At 33.7% G+C, this 11931-nt stretch overlaps 1 pseudogene; it reads left to right on the top strand.

The window, feature by feature from the left end:
- The first annotated feature begins 9870 nt into the window (after window positions 1-9870).
- Window positions 9871-10449, top strand: LOC107540749 (large ribosomal subunit protein uL6 pseudogene; annotated as a pseudogene).
- The last annotated feature ends 1482 nt before the right edge of the window (window positions 10450-11931 follow it).

Here is an 11931-nt window from a genome sequence, read left to right on the forward strand (position 1 = left end):
TAAAGAGACTGTTTTAATCCATTGTATGCTCTTGCCTCCTTTGTTAAATATTAATTTACTATAAAGATGTGGGTTGAATTCCTGGCTCTTTGTTCTGTTCCATTGATTTATATGACTGCTCTTATGCCCTTACCAGGCTGTTTTAATTACAGTGGCCTTGTAGTATTGTTTGATATCAGGTATTATAATAGCTCCAACTTTGTTCTTCTTTCTCAAGATTGCTGAGGCTCTTTGGGGTCTTTTTTGGTTCCATATAAATTTTCAGAGTATTTGTTTTAGACCTGTGAGATATACAATTGGCATTTTAATAGAAATTGCATTGAATCTATAAATTGCTTTGGGTAATATGGACATTTTAATGATGCTAATCCTTCAAATCCATGAACATGGTGTATGCTTCCACTTATTTGTATCTTCCTCAATTACTTTCTTCAATGTCCCATAATTTTCCAAGTATAAATCTTTTATCTCCTTTGTTAAATTTATTCCTAGTTATTTTTTTGTTGTAAAATAGTAAATAAGATTGTTTTCTTAGCTTTTGTTTCTAATAGTTCATTATTGGTGTAGAGAAATGCCACTGATTTCTGAATAGTAATCTGTATCCTGCTACTTTGCCAAATTCATTTATTCGGTCTAGTAGCCCTTTCATGGAGTCTTTATGGTTTTCTATGTACAATATTATGTCACCTGCAAATAGTGATCGCTTTACTTCCTCCTTTCCAATTTGGATACCTTTTACTTCTTCTTCTTGTATGATTTCTTTGGCTAGAACTTCCAGTACTATGTTGAATACACGTGGTGAAAGTGGACATCCCTATATTGTTCCTGATCTTAAGGGCAACACTTTTAATTTTTGCCTGTTGTCACTCCAAAAATTTCCCTCAAGTACCTTTGCTTTTAATCCCCTTACTCCAAACCTCGATTCCTGGCAAGTACTTATTTTTTTCTGTTGATCATAATTGGTTTGCCTTTTTCAAAATTCGTAAAATGGATTCATCGTTCACATATGCCTTTATGTATGACTATTTCATTTTATTTTGTTGAATATTGTATGACTATTTCTTTTAATAAAAGAAAACATACTAATTCATCAGGAGAGTAAGATATTTTGTGGATAATAATATCTAAAATACATTTTAAAAAATAAATTATATTGGATATCATTAAGAAGATATTTAACAGTGTTTTTAGATAAGATACAGAATATTTCTTAAAATGGTGACTTTAGTAAATTATGACATTAAAATATGTTTATATAAAGATCTTTATATAGGTACTTAAGCAGATGAGTATGGATTTAGCTTTCAAGTTGAATAAATCTATATAAGATAGAAATAGGCAATCCAAATGTGGAGGTCCACTTAAAAATGACCAAAAAAATTTATTAAGCATGCTTAAAATTATACCTGATTATTCCTCAAAGGCAATAACAGCTTCTATTTTCAGTGGTCTGACATAGTGTTCCAGGTACTAGTGTTTTACGTGAGTGGTCTTTTTGTTTCTTTTCTTTTTTCTGGTAACTCCATTTCATTAGTTCACTACAGATTTCAATCTCTCTCTCTCTCTCTCTCTCTCTCTTTCTCTCTTTGCCATTGCTGTTTTAACCTCAGTTATATATCTTATGCTTTAAAATATGAATAGTCAGGGTGTTTTTGTTTTTTTAAATATGTTTTTATTGATTTCAGAGAGAGGAAAGGAGAGAGAGAGAGAGAGAGAGAGAGAGAGAGAGAGAGAGAGAGAGAGAGAAACATCAATGATGAAAGAGGATCATAGATTGGTTGCCTCCCCCATGCCCGCTACTGGGGATCAAGCTTGCACCCCAGGCATCTGCCCTGACAAGCAATCAAACAGCAACCTCCTGGTTCTTGAGTGGATGCTCAACCACTGAGCCATGCTGGCTGGGCAAATAATCAGTGTTTTATATCCAAGTGCTCAACTCATCTCTCCCATGTAAGTTCTCTTTAGAGACATTTAAGAAATTATCATTTTAAAAAATGATGCTTTGTAATAACTTTAATTTGCCATTTGAGTGAAGGGCTTATGATAAATTTTCTATTGAAAAGAATATGTCACTACTATGGCTAAATACCTGTACAGAGAACAATGGCTAATACTGACAGATATTTATTTCCATATTGGTCAAATATATAATCTGTCCTTTAATCAAGTCCTTTGCTTAGGAACTGGCTCTCTTCTTATTGAATCTTGTTATGTGTCTTTGATAATCAGACAAGATGATATTAATGCTGGCTCTGGGCTACCTTTTTACTGACCATCAATTTACCATGAATTGTATTTTGAGAATTCTTATAAAAATTTTCTCTATCTTAACTCTAAATACTGTCTTCTGATGCTCAACCCATAACTATTATTATGATAATAATAATAGCAACAATAAAAATACATATACTATTTCAAATATATTTTTTAGCTGACCATGACTTCATTATTAGAAACCCTTGTCAATAGATTTATACAGTAAAACCTCAGTGGAACTAATTTGCGCAAGGGGGTGTCCATTAAAGCCAAAAATATGTTATATAATAAAGTAGGCTTTTCAAATATCTACGTTAAAAAATTGACAAATTAGTTAGTTTACCTGTTTTTATTTATGTAGACACATTTGTGGAATTAAAATAAAGTGTGTACGAAAAGTTTAATTTCACAGAAAAGTTTTCTATATGTGTTACTGCAATTTTAAATTTATACTGAATAGGTCTAGTAAATGTGCACATTCACCAGTCATCAAGAGTAAACAAATGTGCACGGCTGGGGTGTGGGTCAGAACAATGGCCAGCATGTATTAAAACTGCTACAGACATTTACACCATGTGACAACAGAATTGATAACCTTGTGATGTGGTGTGATCATGTGATAATCATTCCCTGAACATTGTTTATGAGCAGTGACTCTTAGATTTAAATATGTAGACTGTAGTTGTAGATATGTAATATTTATTTATGTCAGTGAAATTACTACAGTTTTTTTCCAACCTATGGCCTATTCGCTAAAATTTGTTAAAAATAATATTGAATTAATAATAAAAAAAATAACCTGTTAATTTAATTATAAGCAAATCTTGGTTAAAAACATTTTAAAATTAACAAGGTGTTAATTTTCACATACGACATATGGACCAAAGATTTTGTACATTAAATCTGAAGCCCGTTAAATTGAGGTTGGCAAAATTGAGGTTTACTGTATATGGAGTCTAAATTTTTACTGTAATACCAGTATTTCTACTAACTAGCTAATAATTATCTAGCACATACTATGCTAACTTATCTCATTCGATTATCAGATAACCTATGGGATGAATGTTATTACACCAATTTTTAAAGATTAGAAAAATGAGATTACGTGAAAGTAAGCAACAAATTTTCATAGTTACTAAGAGATGAAGCTAAGACTGATGCTTTGAAAGACTTCAGAGGGCACAGCCTTCACCATTATAAACACTGCCACTCCTATATGGTTCTGATGCTTTAGGCAGAACTTTCCATGGAACCCATAGATATTTATTATGTGCTGAATATGCTGGGCACTGGGAAGGACACTCAAGGCACAGAGGTCTCTGCCTTTGGAATGTTTAACCAAAATATAAGCAATCATGGAATGTCCCCCACAAAAAAGTGTTTTGAGTTAAATATTGATTTAAAACACTGACTGTTATATTTTTGACTAATTTACATTTAAAAATATGAATTTGTCCTACACTTCAATGCTGAGAAGGAAAAAGAAAAGAGAAAGGAAAGAAAAAACAAAAAAACCTCAAAGAATTTGTAGGCCTGTTTAGAAAGCTTTCTCTTTCTCTCTCTCTCTCTTTTTCTCTCTCTCTCGCTTTCTTTTTTTCCCTGTTAGAAAACTCAGAGTTAAAGAGAGGGCAAGGAAATAAACTTTTTTCCTCCCAACTCTTTAATATCTAAATAAAACATTGTAACTGTACATTGGATTGTGAGATTATAACTTCCATTTTAAAAGTAAGGATACGAACTCTCACACACATAGAAAATAAATTCTGAATTGAAATTGTGGGTTATGCCCAAGTTTGTAGCTTCATTTAAAAATCTTGCTAATAAATTAAGTTTCCCATTCTTTCTTCATATCTTCTCTTCAATTGGGCTTTTTTTTTTACAGCTAGTTTAAAGTTTTAATGATACCTAGTGTCTTAGGTGGAAGTTCCTTGGAAGCAGAACTTGGGATGGGGATTTAGAGAGCATGACTTATCTGGAAAGTGATCTCTGGTGCACAGGAGTGAGAAAAACACAGAAGGACAAAGGGAAAAGAGAGAGCAAGAATGGGGTCTCAATTGGAGTCTTACTTTACCAAGGTTGTAGAGGGACTCTCAAGAGCACAAATTACTTGAAGCACAGGGGGCAGCAGTTTGTACCTTTATGACAGTCAGCCTTGGTTGGAGGGCAGTTTTCCAGGGAACTGACAGCTGTGAGGCAGCAACAGTCAGTTCTCAAAGCACCAAGAGATAAGTGCACCAGTAGGCAGTGGGGTTCTAGGCAGGGTACCTACACTTTTCACTGTGAGTGTATATTTTAGAGCACATACAGTCTAGTGCTGTGCTCAATACCGTCAATTGAGTTTCTTTAAATTCATATTTCTGTATTCCCCAGGGTTCTTATGGATATCTAGTGTTGGCTAATGACTCAGTGTAAGATTACCTAGAGACTTAATAACTAATAAGCCAGAAAACTTATTTCGAAGGAAGATAAAGGTTAGTTTTTGCCTGATTGGTCAGTGACTTATTTGGAATTACACCAAATGCCTTAATTTTTTAATCCTTTAGTGTAAATTTATGATAAGAATGCTGCACATATAATTGCAATGATAAAGCCTATGTAAACTCTATTTTTATATGCCTTATTTATTCCTAATTAACGTGTAGTGTGCAGCATGGAGTGATCAGAAAGTGTGGGCAATCACCTAGGGGTTTTTCTATCTGAAAAAGATTGCTTCAAGCCCATGAGTGTTTTAGATTCTTTTGTTCTTTATCTTTGAAGCAAGAATGAGGCCTATAGCCTCATAATATAGCACACTTTATTAGAACAAATTATTTACACAAAACTTTCATCTAAAGAAAATATTCAATACATGTGAATTGAATTAATCTTGTTGTGTTGGAATAAAGAATGCTAAATTATACAGGATCATCCTCATAGATAAAATATATGTCGCACATTCTTGGTTAAATTTTACATTTAGTAAAAGGATTTTTTTCTTAAAATTATATTTCTGATTGAGGAAACACAAAAAGCAGAAGTTTTTGTTGCTTTTCTTCTGATTTGCTTCTTTCTGGTTCTGTTTACTCTGACAAGTGAAATAGCAGAGTCCAATCCTGTGATGACTGGTTGACCGTTAAATGCAGTTTGTCTCTGCCATCACTGTGTATATGAAGGGGTATCAGTATTTTATTTGAAACAGTACCTCACTTGGGGTTTTATCCTATGATTATCTAAATTAGAGTCTATGTTTAGCTGAGACAATAACAGGCACAACAGTTTAGTAAGCCCACAGTTTAGTAAAGCCAAGAACAACTTTAAAAGAAAAGGCATAGATGGAAGAAGTCTAAGCTTCCCTCATATGTATTCTCTTACAGGGTTTTGTTTTCCAGTCACATTTTAGAGAAAAATGAGAGTATTTCATCCAGAATAGAATGCACAATTATAATTCAGAGGAGAATATGGAAAGTAACTAAAAATGAATGAAAATGGCTACTGAAGGCAAATAAGAATTCTAGTATAAAATATATTATCACAAGATAACATCTGCAAAATATTTAAATCATTGAATGCGTTCCATTCCTAACACAGGTAACCTTTAAAAAAATTAGATAATAACCAAGTTTTATTTCATGGGCCTTTTAAGAAACCCTAGCTTATTTATAGACATTGGGAAGCAGTAAGTATATCCTTTTGACCATAGCACTGCATTTTAAAGACATCACATTTCTTTGAGTCTTAGAAGACATAGACAATAGTTTCTATGTATTTCTTTATTAAAGATTAAGAATGCTTTGAAAATATAAAACAAATATATATAACTTAATACATCATTTGTGACCTAAACAATTTAAAAAACTGTGGAGAACTTTGCGTGAAGGCCAACAGGAATATACCATACATTTACAACAAACAAAAGGTAAGAAAACTTTTATAATTTTGTTCTTTTGATGTAATAGAAAAAAATTATTAGTATTTCTGCAATGCACTGATTCAGTTTTTTATTAAAATGTAGCAAATTTGAGAAAATGATACATTAAAAAGGAATTTAATGTATGCCATATAAGAACTTTCAGGGTTTTGATATTTTACTACATCTTTACTGATTTATGAAAATGAATATGGTATTACCTTGTTTATCCAGATCATTAGACCATTAATATTTTTAATTAGCTAAAGAGTTATCCCTTTACATACTACAAAGATTTGCTTCAAGTTTTAGCTAGTTTTTGAGAAAATTTTTTAAAGTATTTTTGTGTGTTTTTATGCAGAGTGTGATGAGTATAATTTATGTATTAGGTGTCATATTGAGATCAAAGATCATGGGCTTTGGAGCTGACTGGGGTTAGAATTCTACTTTTACCATTTAACAGTTTTTTGGTGTTTTTTTTTTATTTTTAGAAAATTGCTTAAATTTCTAAATCTGTCCCTAACTAAAATATAGGGATAATATTATATCTTCTGGAATTGTTCTCAAAAATTAAGTTTGATTGAGTTTATACAAGGTTCCTGGCACTCATCCATTCCTTAGATGATTTAGAATCATTATTGTGAATATCAGTTGAGAGATAAGGATTATTTGACTATATACTATTTGAGACTAGGGCTTTTTTGAGTTCCTTTATCTGATTTAACTTTCTCTCATTTCTTTGCCATCTCTTCCAATTTGCTCCCTCTAATCTACTGTGAGCCTTGGAAAACAAATTTAAAAAGAAAAAAATAATAATTTATTTAAACACTACACTAATTATCTACAGCTGTGCTGTTCAATATGGTAGCCACTATCCAAATGTTAATTTTAATTAAAACTAAGAATCCACTTCTTTAGTTTCATACTTTGAGTGCTTGACAGCCCCAGCAGCCAGTAGCTGTATTAGACAGTGTAAAGAAATAGGACTGTCACAGAATGTTCTGCTAAACTGTTCTGATCTATAATGTTTAAAGCTCTGTATTTGTGTGGTGAAGTCCTAAAAATGAGTGGAACGTAGCTCTTGCCTTCATGACATTTAAGTCTAGTGAAAGAAATAAGACATTTTGGGGAGGTGTTTGGAAAATGTAAAATATCAGTGATATGGATGCTGATTAATTGAAAAACATTGAAGAGTTAGAATAAACAGCTCAGGGTTAAAAGATGAAAGAAATGACTGAGGTGAAACCTAAAGCAAAGTTAACTTTTGTGATCATCCCAGTGCATGAAAATGTATTAACATGGGTCTACTTGCAGGAGGAAAGATGGGGAAGGGATGATTTTACTTATGTCCATAGGAGTGTTGTATTATTTTAAAAATGTTTAGTATTTTGCAGATTTTTTACTATGAATATATATTATTTTAATAATACAAATTAAAATTTTATTTAAAAAGAATCATCACCTTTGTACTACTTAAAACTTTCTGTTCCTCTCCCTATCTCTAAATAAATTTTCTGGAATCTTTCTATTCTTTTCTTTTTTAGTTATCCCTCACTAAAAACAGAGATCTCTCTCCTCCTGTTTAACTTAATGTATTTTTCAGGGTTTGAATGCCCATCCCATCCCTTCCCATCTCATCTAGATACTGCCCATATTTCATTATTTTCCTCCTCTGTCTTAAAAAACCTTCTCTATGATTTCCCCTTCAGCCTATTAATATATGTAAGATTCCTATATCAAACTCACTTGATCCCACTTTTCTTCCTTTTCAATCAAATTCCCTCAGAGTGGTGGCCTCTTCAATTCCTCACTTTTAATTTACTCAACTCTGAAATTCAATTTTTCTCCTCATTATTAAGTGGATATGTCTTTTACTAAGATCTGCAATTACCGTTGTCAACAATTACTATTGTCAATTCTAGCAGACCTCTTATAGTCCATCTTTCTTGGTTAAAAATATTGACCACTCCATTCACCTATGCTGTTGACTCCCAAACTTGTCTCCAACCGGTATTTCCCTCCTAGCCCTCTTCTTAATTCCTTCCTTCTTTCCTTCCTTCCTTCCTTCCTTCCTTCCTTCCTTCCTTCCTTCCTTCCTTCCTTCCTTCCTTCCTTCTTCCTCCTTCCTTCTTCCTTTCTTCCTTCCTTCCTTTTTCTCTTTCTCTTTCTTATCTATCAATAATCAACCACATGAAAAACTAACCACTAAATGCTTCCACAGGGATGTTCTGTGGAATTCAAACTTTGCTTTAACATAAACAGGTCACCTCACCAAAATCCCCTTCTCTTGCTTCTTCAGTAATTTTCTTTTGGTAAATTGCCCACCATCAACTCATTTTCCCAAGCTAGAAGCTTAGAAAACCCTCTTTTGTGCCACAAGTGTATGGCTGGCACCTCCTTACGATCCTCCCAATCCATCCTTTCCCCTCTCACCATCATTGACTTAGTAGAACAGACTGCTAAATCTCAGAGGAAATGGGGGAGGGGAGGACAGGAAGAGGTTACCTAAAGAATTTATATGCATAGATATGCAGGACCCATGGACATAGGCCTTGGGGGGCAGGGTGGAGGGGGTCAAAGAGGGACAAAGAGGGACATATGTAATATTTGAACAATAAAGATAACTTTAAATATTTTTTAAATGATTAAATGTAGTCACAAAATCACCCTTCTCTAATTCATTCTTCACACTGCCTCCAGGGTGATCTTTTTAAAATTCAAGTCAGCAGTATCATTCTGTTTTCTTTTTTTTTTTTTTACTTTTAACTCTTTTGCTAGAGCTGTTAGTTTATCTTCCTGTATTAAAAGAACTGTTGCCTAAATAATTTTTCTTGTTAAAACAATGCAAAACACAGAATTTCCAAAATTTTGCACCACGTTCAGGGTCTCTCCCAGTCACTCTGCTCCCACCAACATACTAGGTCCTGGAGATGCCACTTCTCAAGTAAGTTGTAGTCCCATACAATACTCACTCTCATTTATACAATATTCAGAGAGTGATTACATATTAATAAAATTATAACAATGTTGTAAAACATAATTAAAATTTTAGGGAGAAAAATGAGAAAATTGGCAAGGAAAATTAACAAAAGCAGACTTATTATTGGCTTTATTATTTCAAATCTTGCTGTTTTCTTTGTTTTAAAAAAACTTTAAATCTGGATCTCTTAGGCCAACTTTTTACATGAAGAAAAGATAGACGTCCAACACAGCTGTTCCACTGCTCTGCTACCATGCGAATAAAGGAACAGAGAACGATGTAGCTCAGATGTTTCCCCTGGTCTTTGTCTGTGTAAATGTTGATGCCAGCCTCTGCCAGGACTTTAATGTGGACTCCCATTTACTATAGATGCGTGATCCACGTCTAAAAATCCCATCAGAACCAGGGTTGGCAGGCATGATACTGCATGATGTGAAAATTAAATTTTAACTTTCCTATAAAATGTATGTGAATAGTACAACACTACGTTTAGGAGAATTCAAACAAGTATTCCTGGCCATTGCAAATAAGAAAGTTGCTCTTGATAATGCAACTAGTCTAGACTAGACTAGTCTCAATAGAAACTAGTTGGTTCAGGGACCTAATTATCATTAATATAATCAGTATGGGGGCTTATTATTCTAAAATTACTACCACTCAAACTATTTCCAATGTTATATATTTATGTAAAAAAATACCATACAGAAAGTAAGTTTAAAAACATGAAGATAAGCTTTACCCATCTACTGTGAGAATGAAGACCATCCTCAGCAACTGGACTGTCGACATTCCAGAAAATGTGGACTTCACTCTGAAGGGACTCACAGTTCTTGTGAAGGCCCCAGAGGTACCCTGAGGAGGGAGGGGAAACAATCACATCAAGGTAGAACTCAGTCTCCTTGGAAAGAAAATGAAGAGGCTCCTGGTTGACAAATGGTGGGAAAATAGGAAGGAACTGGCTACCATTTGCACTCTCTGCAGTCATGTACAGAACATGATCAAGAGTCTTACGCTGTGCTTCTATTACAAGATGAGGTCTGTGCACGCTCACAACTTCATCAACATCGTTTTTCAGGAGAATGGTTCTCTTGTTGAAATCAGAAATTTCTTGGACAAAAGATAAATCTGGATGAGGCCAGGTGTTGCTGGTTCAGTATCTCAAGCCCAGAGAAATCAGTTAATTTTTGAAGGAAATGACATTGAACTTGTATCAAATTCAGCTGCTTTGATTCAGCAAGCCACAACAATTAAAAACAAAGATATCATAAAATTTTTGGATGGTATCTATGTTTCTGAAAAGGGAACAGTTTAGCAGGCTGATGACTAAGATCTAAATTGTCCAGCTACAGAAAAAGCAAGATGCTGGTTGATTCCTCAGACATATTGTGGTACTTTAAAGATGCAATAAAAGCCATGAATTGATTTGGTGGAAAATAAGAAAATATATAAAGGTAAGTTTTACAGCTAATTCAGATGGCTTGGGGTTGGTAGGGACATGGGAAAGCCCCTTTATAACTAGAGGACCATTGAAAATCTTATGTTTTAGAAAATGTTCATAAAATACATTTTGTAACAATAAAATAAAATGGGTCTTTATAAAGTGAGATTGATCCCATAAGTAGTATATAACACATAGTTTTATTTCTTTAGGTCACATGTGGATGAAACCTTTCATATCATAAGCATGTCAACTAATTGGACCTATGTGTGCACCTATAGCTCATAATAGTAATAATGACCTTGACCTATATCATAGAATTGAAAATTCCTTGATTTTTAAAGCATTATATTTCAACAGTTTTAATGTTATGGTTAATTTAATTGCAATCAAAGTCTCATAATTCTAAAACGAGTGTTCTCTGAATTATAACCTTCACCAACAAGTATATTCTATTGAATCACAGAGTCAAAAACAAACAAACAAAAAAGGACCTTTAAAACCACCTAGCTTATTCACAAACCTGTTTATGGATCAGCTTCACCTGGAGAAATTTTTAAAACTGTACATTTATACCATGGAATACTATGCAGCTGTAAAAATGAAGGATCCCTTATCCTTTGAGACAGCATGGAGAGACCTGAAGAGTATTATGCTAAGTGAAAGAAGCCAGTCAGAGAAAGACAAGGATCATGTGATTTTACTCATATGTGGAATCTAATGAACAAGGTGGACTGATGAACAAAATAGATCCAGAGACATGGAGGCATGGAACAGACTGAGGGATTTCAGAGGGAAGGCAGGGGTGAGTGGGGGTGGGGTGGGGAGAGAATAACCTAAGAATTTATATGCATATATGCATACCCCATGGACACAGACAATAGTGTGATGAAGGCCTGGAGGGGGCGTGCAGGGTGGAGGGAATCAATGGGGGAGAGGGAGGGATATTTGTAATACTTTCAACAATAAAGATAAATTTTTAAAAATAAAAAATAAAAAAGATGCAGATATCTAGGACTTACCTCAACCCATTAAATCCTGAAGATCAGGGTTTTTAAGACATTCCTTAGATATTGTTGATGCTGATGGAAGCCAGTTTTGGAAGAATAAATTATTTCCTTTCAGTTTACAGATCAGAAAATTGAAGCAGGCCAAGGAAGACAAAGTAACTTCCCCAAATAATGTAGCAGAGCTGAGACAGGATTCTAATATTCTTAACTCCCAACTGAGGCTAATTTCTGTGAAGAAAAAAGAATTTCCTATTTAAAGAACTCTGGGAGTTATTTAAAAGAGTGGAAAATGTATGCATTTCTATGATTTCATGTGATGGGTCTCTACTAGGAATAAACTTTTCTGCTTCTACCTTAGAGC

This window comes from Miniopterus natalensis, chromosome 10 (genome assembly GCF_054644295.1).
Source record: "Miniopterus natalensis isolate mMinNat1 chromosome 10, mMinNat1.hap1, whole genome shotgun sequence".
Classification (NCBI taxonomy): Eukaryota; Metazoa; Chordata; class Mammalia; order Chiroptera; family Miniopteridae; genus Miniopterus; species Miniopterus natalensis.